The sequence below is a fragment of the Corylus avellana genome, unplaced genomic scaffold (assembly GCF_965113065.1).
Source record: "Corylus avellana unplaced genomic scaffold, dhCorAvel1.hap1.2 HAP1_SCAFFOLD_157, whole genome shotgun sequence".
Classification (NCBI taxonomy): Eukaryota; Viridiplantae; Streptophyta; class Magnoliopsida; order Fagales; family Betulaceae; genus Corylus; species Corylus avellana.
In genome coordinates this window covers 1,702-15,000 of record NW_028290554.1, presented here as the reverse complement: position 1 = coordinate 15,000, position 13,299 = coordinate 1,702, and the positions used below count along the sequence as shown (strand labels likewise).

At 30.3% G+C, this 13,299-nt stretch overlaps 1 non-coding gene across 1 annotated transcript; it reads right to left on the bottom strand.

Annotated features, from left to right (window-relative positions):
• Positions 1-5,349: 5,349 nt before the first annotated feature.
• On the bottom strand, positions 5,350-5,437 carry TRNAS-GCU (transfer RNA serine (anticodon GCU)). The gene has a single exon. It is a non-coding gene; the product is annotated as a tRNA-Ser (tRNA).
• Between the last annotated feature and the right edge of the window lie 7,862 nt (positions 5,438-13,299).

Here is a 13,299-nt window from a genome sequence, read left to right as displayed (position 1 = left end):
AGAAGCTCGTTGCTTTTTTTTGTTTCCCTATAATTGGAGCCATGGGGCTCTATCCATTTATTCAATTAACCGCAACTTAAATTTCTTTTTTTTTGCGCGTCAAGAATTCAAACACAATTTTGGATCGATCCGATAAGATAAGAATAAAATATTCTCAGAATTCTCCATTAATACGACATGCTGCTTTTTCCATTCCTTCCTTTCAGGTCAGTCGCGGTCTTACAAACTCTACCGATGGTATTGACGAATCCGTTGCTTCATACAAATGTGTAAAAAATGCTAGTCGCACTTAAAAGCCGAGTACTCTACCGTTGAGTTAGCAACCCGAATCAAAATGTATAGATCTAATCGTAATCAAAAAAGAGATTGAATTTCACAACGCAATCAAAATATTAAATAAAAAAAAATATTTCTAATCGATTCTGAACATAACATAAAAATGAACATATCAGATGCAAATACAATGACGTCTAAGATAAGAATATAGATTAGGATAAAAATATAGATAAAATAAAAATTTATAGACTACCACATATTTTGTTCGTATGTTATCCATTTCTTTTTTTTTTTAATAAATTTTTTTTAATAAATTGATTTTTTTTAATAAAAAAAATAAAGACTTCTTGTATCCCAGCAAATCCAATGAACCCACCATTTGAATAAAGTAAAATAAAAAACCAAGTCTATAGAACAGAGATAAATATATACATTTATTCACGATCGGATTATATTTGTTTGATATACTGTTGTCAATATAAAAGTTAATGTTGAGAAAAGAACATAATGTAGAAAACCATAAATTGAAATAAAAAATTATTCAATATTTTCTTATTAAATTTATTAAATTTATTAAATTCAATATAATATTTAATTACTATAACTATAAATAAATAGAAATTAAAAATAAAAAAACTAATGACTTGTATTAAATTAGCACTACATATTTAATAAAGATAAATACAAAAAGGTATAGGCGTAAAAAAATTCGGAGAGAAGTATAAAAAAATCTTGATTGGGTTTACGCAATCAATATAAGTAAAAAAAGTAAGCTTAAATCCCATGTTTTTTTTATGAACAAATAAAATAAATAAAAAAAAATAAAGTTTAAAGTTTCAACGAAAAATAAACCATTATTGAATTAGCGATAATGTAAAATTTTATATTTATAGATCCAACTATTTCATTCATTTATTCACTTGATCTTTTTTCTATCTATCTGTCTTATATGAATTTATCTCACTAAAATAAAAATAAATTTTTGTCGTTATAGACGACGACATCTTATGGTAGTAATAATAAATTGAGTAGGAATAGAGCAAGAGAGGGGGAGTTGTATAGAAAGGGTTATGCAAAGTTATATACAAGTCACCCCCTCCCCCCTTTTTTTTTATTTATTGTATTTCATTAATTGAATTTAATCTGTTAATTAAGAGAAAGGTCCATAAAAACTCCCGCCTTCTTTGAAATGTCATGAACAGTTCCCGTAGGTTGAGCGCCCTTTTCAAGGAAATATAGAATAGCAGGAACATTTAAATAAGTTTGATTCTTTATCGGATCATAAAAACCCACTTTCCGAAGATCTCTTCCTTCTCTTCTGGATCGAACATCAATTGCAACGATTCGATAAACCGCCCATTGGGATAGATGTAGATGAATAATACCCCCCCCCCTAGAAACGTATAAGAAGTTTTCTCCTCGTACGGCTCAAGAAAATTAGAAATTATGTCTATATATAGAATTTATAATTAATGTCAAATAGATCCATCAAATCATCAAATCAATTAAACTATGATTTAAGTACTTTTTCTTATTCTTGCCCGAAAAAGAAAAAAATCATTCGTATTCACATCCTCCTAACTCAAGTTGGATAACTCTCAAATAATCCAAAGGAAAACCTTTAGGCATTTCCTTTATTGAGCGGTCTCTAACCACGCATTTTTTGTCTGTCTCCTTTAGAATTTATTTTGATTCTTCATTATGATCTATTTTTTGAGACAACTGAAAACGGTATTTACTTGTTCCAGGATTCTTTATCGTTGCCTTGAATCGTTGGGTTTAGACATTACTTCGGTGATCTTTAATCATTTAAAAAAATGGCAGCAACATACCATTTTTGCAATTTCTTTCTATCAAAGAATCATACAAATGGTTGATTCCCATGTGATACACTTTTGATCGAAAGAGTTTTACCAATTCCAATAAATTTTCGTTATGAATTTGAAACTTGTTAGAATTGGATCCTTTCGATTTCTATATCGAAAATATACTTACGAAGTTGTTTCAACTTATTAATTAACACTAACCCTAGATCCATGTCCCTAAAAAATGAATCAATACTTTTTACTCGAGCTCCATCATGATCATGTACTATTTACATCGCAACCCTCAAAAAATGAGGTTTTTCCAGTGGAACAGAACAAACGATGTCGAGCCAAGAGCACCCTCATTCCTATATAATTAATATAAAAAAATGGTGGATGTAAGAATCCACAACCGACCATATCCTTCAAGTCGCACGTTGCTTTCTACCACATCGTTTTAAAACGAAGTTTTACCATAACATTTCTCTAGTAGGTTGCTGTAACCAGTATGTAATTGATTCAATTATGGAATCATGAATAATCATTGGTTCGGTCGGTACATAGTAATCTATACTTTTATGAATGGGTAGTTTCTGAAGAAGTCTCAACAAGAATTCAATTTACCCCATATAATATATCTATTTTTTCTTTTTTAATTTATTAATTTAATGGGGTGGGGAATAAAGACTGATGTAAGGAAGGATTGGGGTTGTTATTATTTTTGATAAATCATAATCGAAAGAAAAGAACTAGGAGATCCCCATATCTATCATATAGACTAAACAAATGTTTCTGAAAGTAATTATTGAAATAAAATAAAGTTTTCAATGAAATAGAACGATAACAAGACATACATATAAGCATTTCCTCATTTTCTGCGTAGTTTATTTGACCTGAAAAATTCAATAATCTTTCTGCAATTTTTACCTAAGGTAATGTAATAAGGTAAAGTGAATAAGATAATAGATTTTGTCTCAATTGTTACATAGATTTACAATTATTCATTAGAATTAGAGAAACCACAAAATACTTAAAAACGAGGTTCAAAGAAAATACATATGTTACGTATGTAACTTGATTGTTTTTTAATGATACTCGGACAGACGCAGACATTGAAATTGGTATTTTTCGTTGACGATTAACTCCTATCTACTCCGTCAATTCTATGAAGATGATGAATCATAAATCAAAAAGAATCCTATATTATATGTAGTTTAGGGAGTGCTAGACTATTTTGTATAAATGCAGTTAAAACAAGTCCAGATTAAGTCATTGCTCCTATTTTTTTTTTTACTTTAAACCAGTTAATCCTATTGATTATTGATTATTGATTGAAGTTAATTAGTACCCCAATATCAAACGAACACCCGCGTTTATAATTTATAAATCCACAGAAAAATTAATAATCAGACTGCACCACCATTTAAAGTTAAAGTATAGGGAAAAAAGAAAGAGAGGCTTTCGCATTTATATTTAGAATGCATCATTGAAAATTCCAATGGATATAAGAAGTAAGGCTTTTTTTTTTATTTTTATGAGTAACTAATTTAAATATGAAAGGTATGGACATAGAATGAAAAGCCCGTCCCCGGATCTTTTTTTTTATATTATAATAAAAACTCTTTTCTTTTGATCTATGTTCCCATCTTACTTGGATACAAATAGATTCAATTACATCTGTGTGTTATTTGGTGTTATTTGAACACGATTAAATTTGCGAAAAAGATATAATTCAGATAAGAATTAATCATTATAAGAAAAAAGAATCATATTCTATCCAATATTATTATACTCTTAATAAAAAAAAAAAAAGACAATCTTTTATTCTGATATAAAATCGGTATTATGATACGACATATATAATCTGATATGATATATATAATAAGTATGCTCTGGGACGGAAGGATTCGAACCTCCGAATACCGGGACCAAAACCCGTTGCCTTACCACTTGGCCACGCCCCATTTTATATTTCTATTCGACATTAATAAACACTAATATTCTTATTAGTTGTTCGTCAATTATAGTCTAAATATCTATAGAATAGATTGTTACTAGGATTTTGATACATTTAGATATAGAATTAAACGAAATTTATTGATCATTACATATAATTCAATTAAGATATTGTATGAAAGTATGATTTCTTCTATTCTCTTTTAATTTGAGAATTGAAGTATTTTTGGTTGAGTTAGTTCAAATCAAAGAAAAGTTTTTTGGTCTACCTTATTTTTATTTTTTAATTTTTACTCATTTTTTTTATATAACTTAAACTTAAAAAAAAAAAATAACATTATATTATTAAATTATTAATTTTATATTATTAATAACAATAACTCATATTAATAACTCAATCAAAATAAATACAATTATCTTCAAGAACAAAACAAAAAAACAAAACGTTTGTTATGCTTAATATCTTTAGTTTGATCTGTATCTGGTTTAATTCTACTCTTTCTTCAAATAGTTTTTTCTTCGCCAAATTGCCCGAAGCCTACGCTTTTTTGAATCCAATCGTAGATTTTATGCCAGTAATACCTGTGCTATTTTTTTCTCTTAGCTTTTGTTTGGCAAGCTGCTGTAAGTTTTCGATGAGATTTTGAATACTGTCCTAGAAAAATTCATGATTTATTATAAAAAAAAGATTCTAACAATTGATAAGATCGGATAAGTCTTATAGTATAAAGCTTCAATTCAAATATTGAAATTCTTGTATCGCCACGATAAGTCTGGAGATCACCCCATTTACTAATTCGGACCCTTTTTTTACATTGAAAGAACCTATTAGAGTCCCCCACAATTAGATATTGTGGGTATGCAAAAAATTTTGTTAATGAAAGACTTGACTCATATTACATTACAAATGAATTTATGAAAATTCCTTTCTATTTCTTCTATTTCTAGCTTTATAAAAACCATTTTTGGTGTCAAAATGCGGTATATGTGGTATAAAAATGGAGAATCTATTCTCTTTTTTTCCAAAAAAATGATCTTGGAGATTGTGTAATGCTTACTCTCAAACTATTTGTTTACACAGTAGTGATATTCTTTGTTTCTCTCTTTATCTTCGGATTCCTATCTAATGATCCAGGACGTAATCCTGGACGTGAAGAATAAAAAATAAAGTTTTTGTTTTCCTTGCTCGATTTTTAAATGTTCTTAGGATTTTATTTATTCCACATCTTTAACTATTAAATAAAAAAATAAAAAAAAAAAAGACTCGTCGAAATTGAAAGATAAATAAAAAATACCACGTCATTGACAAAAGCGGAAAGAGAGGGATTCGAACCCTCGGTACGAAAAACCCGTACAACGGATTAGCAATCCGACGCTTTAGTCCACTCAGCCATCTCCCCCAATCGAAAAAGGATAATTACTATGTTACATTACACAAAAAGTAAGGTTTGAAAAAAGAGTCTTTCTTTCTTTTATACCATACCTCTTATTTTTATTTTTTATATTCTTTTTATTATATATAATTATATAGTATCTAGACATATAAAATATAAAAAATATTAAAAAATATAGAAACTAAAAGTAATTCCATTGAGATAAAGTAAGGGCTCGAAAGAGATATCTCCAATCCACTATTCCAATGAATATAAATTATAATTCTATAATTATATATATATATATTATAAGTAATAATAGTAATAATATATATTATAAGTAATAAATTATATATTACTACTATATAATTTAATATATAATAAAAGTACCTCTTTGATTTCGTCTCCAAGAGCTTTTTTTAATTCCACAGCCCGGCCTGGTCAGTACCTCGCTGGGCCTTTTTTGTTCCAATGAATCATAGAAAAAATGATTTATTTGATTTGAAAAAAGGATACTTGTTATTGAAACAACAACAATCATAATAAAGACTATTTCGATTCCTATGATACAGAATAGAATCAAAGTGCCATTTCTTAATTATTTGATCTTTCTTTTTTTTATTCCATTTACTTTACTGGAATAAAAAAAAGAAAGAATGGAACCATATATTCTTGCAGAATTTTATGTTTTGGCGTACATTATCGAACCGTATCCGTCAATGTCAAAGCACCCCCATCAAAAAAAGGTGTTATTTAGTTATTTAAATGACTCCTCTTTCCCTAATTTAATCGGGCTCCTTGAACAAAGCACGTCAACGCTCTAATTTTCATGATTCTTTTCTGATCCTATCTTCTTAATTATTATGGCTAATTTTTTTGTTCGACAAAGGATACATTTATATACAATAATCACATTGTAGCGGGTATAGTTTAGTGGTAAAAGTGTGATTCGTTCTATTAATCCCGTAATAGTTAAGGGGTCCCTTCGGAATGTTTGATTACTATTCCGATCAAAAACTTTATTTCTTAAAAGGATTTAATCCTTTACCTATCAATGAAAGATTCGAGGAAGAATGGACATTCTCGTGATTTATATCCAAAAGATTCAATTAGAAATTAAAAAAAAAATTGGATTATGAAATTACGAAACATAATTTGTTTTTAAATTGGATCAATACTTCCAATTGAATGAGTATGAGTAAAGTATCCATGGATAAAGAGAGAAGGGAGTATTTCTAATCGTAACTAAATCTTCAATTTTATGATTTGTATGTATAAGAGAGATTGAAGCAAAATAGCTATTAAACAATGACTTTGGTTTACTAGAGACATCGACATATTGTTTTAGCTCGGTGGAAACAAAATCCTTTTCCTAAGGATTCTTTCAAATAGAAATAGAGAACGAAGTAACTAGAAAGATTGTTAGAATCCCCCTCTTCTATAGGGATCATCTAGAAAGCGGGTTGTTTTGAATGCATTCAAACGGAAAAGCTGACATAGATGTTATGGGCCGAAATTCTTTTTCATTTTTTTTTTATTTCGTTTACATCTGACATCTGTGGAATTTATCCATCTTCCATAAAGGAGCCGAATGAAACCAAAGTTTCACGTTCGGTTTTGAATTAGAGACGTTAAAAATGATGAATCAACGTCGACTATAACCCCTAGCCTTCCAAGCTAACGATGCGGGTTCGATTCCCGCTACCCGCTTATATCTCTATATTTATTATTCTAGATTTAATATATATATATTATAGATATTATATCTAGAATAATTTATTCATTTATATTTATTATATATTAAAATTAACATTAATTATATTAATATATTAAATAATATAAAAATAATATAATTAATCAGATTAATGTAATTAATCTAATTTAATGTAATTAATATACCGAATCGTTGAATTGAATGTGCAATTTTTGGAATTCTCTCACATATTCTTTTTTTCAGAAAAAAAGATGTGACAATTAAACTAAGAAAAAAAAAAAGCGTCCATTGTCTAATGGATAGGACAGAGGTCTTCTAAACCTTTAGTATAGGTTCAAATCCTATTGGACGCAATTTATTTCCATATATTTTGTTATATTTCTTTCTACTAGGTATTTTGAATGATTTGAATAAGAGACGCTTATACTTAACTATATATTATAATATTATAGTTATAACTTCTTTTTATAGTTATAATTTATTTTATCTTAATATGAAATCTATTATATTATAGAATATGAAATATATTAATAATTTCATAATATAAACTATAATAAAAAAGAAAAAATTAGAAAGTTATCTAAAAGAATTTTTTTATACATACTTGTTCCTGAAGTAGAAATTATACTTGTTCCTGAAGTAGAAAGCGTTCCATTTGTTCTTGAATAGCTTCTTTCAAAAGGGCTTCTGCTTCCTCAGTGAATGTCTTGGTGGAAGATATAATTTCTTGGAACTGAGGTTTATTCGTTTTTAAGTAAGTACGTAACTCACCGAGAAATTTCTTTACCTGTCCAATTTCTAATGAATCAAGATAACCATTCGTTCCAGTATAAATAGTCATTATCTGTTCTTCCACCGTGAGAGGATCTGCTTGAGATTGTTTGAGCAACTCGCGTAATCGTTGACCTCTTGCCAATTGATTCTGAGTAGCTTTATCGAGATCAGAAGCGAATTGTGCAAAGGCTTCTAATTCTGCGAATTGCGCCAATTCCAATTTTAATTTGCCGGCTACTTGTTTCATGGCTTTAATTTGAGCTGCGGATCCTACTCTGGAGACGGAAATACCCACGTTAATAGCAGGTCTGATTCCAGCATTGAATAGATCGGCAGATAAGAATATTTGTCCATCTGTAATCGAAATTACATTAGTAGGAATATAAGCCGAAACATCTCCCGATTGGGTCTCAACTATTGGTAAAGCAGTCATACTTCCTTCACCTAAATGAGAACTTGATTTAGCGGCTCTTTCCAAAAGTCGTGAATGCAAATAAAAAACATCCCCTGGATAAGCTTCGCGACCCGGTGGTCTTCGTAATAGAAGAGACATTTGGCGATAAGCCTGTGCTTGTTTGGACGGATCATCATAAATGATTAAAGTGTGTTGTTCACGGTACATAAAATATTCAGCCAGAGCGGCTCCTGTATAAGGAGCGAGGTATTGTAATGTAGCCGGAGAATCCGCCGTTTCAGCTACCACAATCGTGTATTCCATTGCTCCCCTTTCTTGTAAAGTAGTTACTACCTGAGCCACAGAAGATGCTTTTTGACCAATAGCAACATAAACACATATTACATTTTGCCCTTGTTGATTGAGAATCGTATCTGTGGCTACTGCTGTTTTACCGGTCTGTCTGTCTCCAATAATTAATTCTCGCTGACCACGTCCTATAGGGATCATCGAATCAATAGCAATAAGTCCTGTTTGAAGAGGCTCATATACATATACGGAACGTCTAGAAATAATACCAGGAGCGGGAGATTCAATTAACCGAGATTCAGAAGCTGAAATTTCCCCTCGACCGTCAATAGGTTTAGCTAGGGCATTTATAACACGACCTAAATAAGCCTCACTTACTGGTATCTGAGCAATTTTTCCTGTTGCTTTTACAGAACTTCTTTCTTGTATCATCAAACCGTCACCCATTAATACAACACCAACATTGTTTGATTCCAAATTTAGAGCAATACCTATTGTACCCTCTTCAAATTCTACTAATTCACCCGCCATTACTTCATCAAGACCATAAATACGGGCAATGCCGTCGCCTACTTGAAGTACGGTACCGGTATTTACAACCTTTACTTCTCTATTATATTGCTCAATACGTTCACGAATAATATTACTAATTTCATCTGCCCGAATGGTTACCATGAGTATTTCTTAATTTAATATTTAATTATTTTTTTTTTCAAAAAAAAATAATGCCTACAGTAGAAGGACTAATCGGTTATTTCTTTCAGCGTCCCAAACATGCCAATATTAGCATTAATGGTACGTAAATGTAACTCGTTGTTCAAAGAACTATTCAAAGTTCCTAGAGCTCCTTGTAAGGCTTGTTGGAAAACCCGTTGTCGGACTTGATTAATCGCTCTTTGTTGTTCAAAATGAATGGTTTCATTTTTGTAAATTTCTAATTGTTCCAAAGTTTTATAAGTTGAATTAATCAAATTCAATTTTTCTCGTTCTATATCAGAGTATCCATTCACTCGAAACTGCTCGGCTTCCATTTCCACTTTCCTTAAACGTGCCCGGGCTTTTTCCAGTTGTTCAACGGCCCCCCCGCGCAGTTCTTCTGAATTTTGAATAGTCTTCAAGATCCTCTGTTTTCGATTATCTAATAAATCATTTAATGAAAGTAGATTATCTTTCCATTTATTTCAAAACTTCCACGATCCCTTCCCGAACCAAACATGAATCTTTCGATTCATTTGGCTCTCGCGCCCAATTACTTCAATTATTTATGAGAAATTCCCATATTTTTTTTTTGAATATAATGAGCCTATCCTCCCTTCTCTATTCATATTCAAAAAAGATCTCAAAACTGATCACTAATCCAAGACCAGAATATTCGGAGGACTCTTCTGACCAAACAAATAATTGTCAGCAACGTTGTTTCTTTTTTTTTTCAAATCCAAAGAATTCTTCTTAATTTATACGTAGGTCGTTGATTCAGCATTGGATAAAAAGGAGGGGTTGAAATACTCATAATTTTTTCCAAATTGCAAAAATAAAAATTAAAGATAAAGGGTTCAAATCATTTTATCGACATGAGTGTTCTATATCGAAAAAACTTTCTAACTATTCATTTTGAAACCATTTTCATATTAACATTAAAATATTAACCTAGTAGTAGAAAGAGTACCTTGCTGAGTGTGGACTTCAAACGGTTTAGTTTTAACCATGTTAATTGTTCCACATTATTATTATTGGTTGATAGAGAATCAAAGTAGATTTACCAATGAATCGCGAAATGCTATGGTTCTGAAATATGATTTATTAATTTATTCAAAAGTAATTCGCGCGATCATGCACCTTTCCAGTTATAACGAAAAAAAAGTGCAGTTGGTTGGATCCAGCCTATTCTTGAAATAAACAACTCGCACACACTCCCTTTCCAAAAAAGATCAATACACCGAACACTACACTTAGATTTATTAGATTTGTTGCTAAAATATCGGTATTAAACCCGAAACTCCCGGCGGATGACCAGTAACCCAAGGAAAGGAAAGAATCGGTTACATTTTTCATAAGATCTCCTCTTCTATTTCTATATAGATAGACTAATTATCTCTTTATTTTTCTTTTTTATATATCTTTCTTTATATCTTTATTTTCTTTTGCAATTTCCTATTTTATATTTTATTTTAACTCTTTTTAGAAAGAAAATGAAACTAGAGTTCAAAATATAAAAATATATTAAATATATTGATTTATAAATCAATGGATTTTTTCAATTGGAAATTTCCAATTGAAAAAAAAAATGATACTTATCTTTATTAGAATTAGGTACCAGGCCTTATGTCAATTCCGAAGTATCTCGTTTGTTGTAACACTTCCTACAAAAGATTTCCCATTGGAATAAGAAGGGGAAGGAAGAAGGCGAGTCGGTATGCTAACTCCTCATCCTCCAATCAGTCCTTCCCACTTCCCATGGGTTATTGTCCCAACAAATAAATAATTGTAGGAGTGAAATCTTAATATAATTCGAAAAAGCGAGAGCAGTAAGTCCAAAGAAATAAACTAAGAAAAAATACGTATTGTTTTGTTATAGGATTAAACAAAGGGATTCGCAAATAAAAGCGCTAAGGCTACAACTAGTCCATAAATTGTTAAAGCTTCCATAAAAGCCAGACTAAGCAATAAAGTACCTCGTATTTTTCCCTCCGCCTCGGGCTGTCTCGCGATCCCTTCTACAGCTTGGCCCGCAGCAGTACCTTGACCAACCCCAGGTCCAATAGAAGCAAGACCGACAGCCAACCCGGCAGCAATAACGGAAGCGGCAGAAATCAGTGGATTCATGATAAATTCCTCATAACAAAATAAGTAAATAGTTAATGATACAATAAACCAAGAAATTATGACTTAATTATTCCATCGCTAAGATCTATACAGTCGAAGGAACTAAGAACTCTGAATTGAAGTAATAATATTATTGAATCATCAGAACTACTTCGATATTTCTTTTTTTTTAGTTTAAATTCACATAATTTTTGTGAATCCATATGACTTTTGTTCTTCCATTTCTTTCTTTTTTCCAAACCATTCTCTTTGAATTTTTCGTTTTTTTCCTTGATTTAATCTCTTTATTCATTCAATATTCACTTTATCTAAATTCACAGTATTAGATATTTATTAGTTATATATGAACTAAAGATATATCTAATTAATATCTAATATCACATATACATGTGTTTCTTCCATAACGTAAATCAACTATTCATATCTTACATTCAATCGGATTCTAGAATTATTCTTCGAAACATTCACAAGAGTTGTCTTATAGCAATTAGATTACATACATCTAGTTCGGCTTCTCCTCCCCTAACCAATCTATATATTTTTTTTTTCAATTTCACTTTTGTTTTTTGTAAATCTTTATTTTTTCTTTTATTATTCGACCACATGGGTACAATCAATCTACATGTACAAATTCGTTAGATCGAATCATTGCGTCGAAATATCAGTATTTGATTGATATAAGTTAATGTAATTTATTATTTATTAAAATTCTCTTTTGGTCAATCGTTGAATTGGATGAAATCAACTTGAATGGGCATCATTCTATATAACAATAACATCTTTTTTTTATAGCACATTGTAGTAATACTATAAGTAATCCCGTCAAAATTATTATTCAGATTATGATTACTAATAGCTAATAATATTGAATATTCGAATTAAATCAACAAAACAATAGAAAGAGAATATTCATTGGAGGGGGTATAAATGGACCGAACTTGAATTTTAGGAAAAAGATCTTTTAGATCTCTTTCCTTTTTTTTACTTCCCTGTTTGTTGCAACTCCCTAATATCTCTAAGATATTAAGCTTTTTTTACTATTACTCTCTAGAGAGTATATATATCTTAGTTATATATTTATTATATATAAATAGATTATATATATTTATAAATAGATTATATATATTTATATATAATATGTTATGTTCCCTAAGCGGATTATCGTGATACGCGCATATATTGCGTAAGTCTTAAGCTAAAAAAGCCTATTTCGAAAACAAGTCAATGATGACCCTCCATAGATTCGCCTATATAAGCCGCAGCTAAAGTTGCAAAAATAAGAGCTTGAATACCGCTTGTAAATAATCCAAGTAACATGACAGGTATAGGAACCACTAAAGGTACTAAAGAAACAAGAACAACAACTACCAATTCATCAGCTAATATATTTCCGAAAAGTCGAAAACTAAGTGATAGGGGTTTTGTGAAATCTTCTAAGATATTAATGGGTAAAAGGATTGGAGTTGGTTGAATGTATTTACCGAAATAACCTAATCCTTTTTTGGTAAGACCCGCATAGAAATATGCTAATGACGTGAGTAAAGCTAAAGCAACGGTAGTATTTATATCATTTGTAGGTGCGGCTAATTCCCCATGAGGTAACTGTATGATTTTCCAAGGTAAAAGAGCACCTGACCAATTCGAAACAAAAATAAATAGAAACAAAGTTCCAATAAAGGAAACCCATGGGCCATATTCTTCTCCAATCTGAGTTTTGCTCACGTCTCGAATGAATTCAAGGACATATTCGAAGAAATTCTGAATGTCAGTAGGAATCGTTTGTGGATTACGAACAGCTATAATGGCTGAACCTAATAAGATAGCAATTACAACCCAAGAAGTAATAAGTACTTGGGCATGGACTTGAAAACCTCC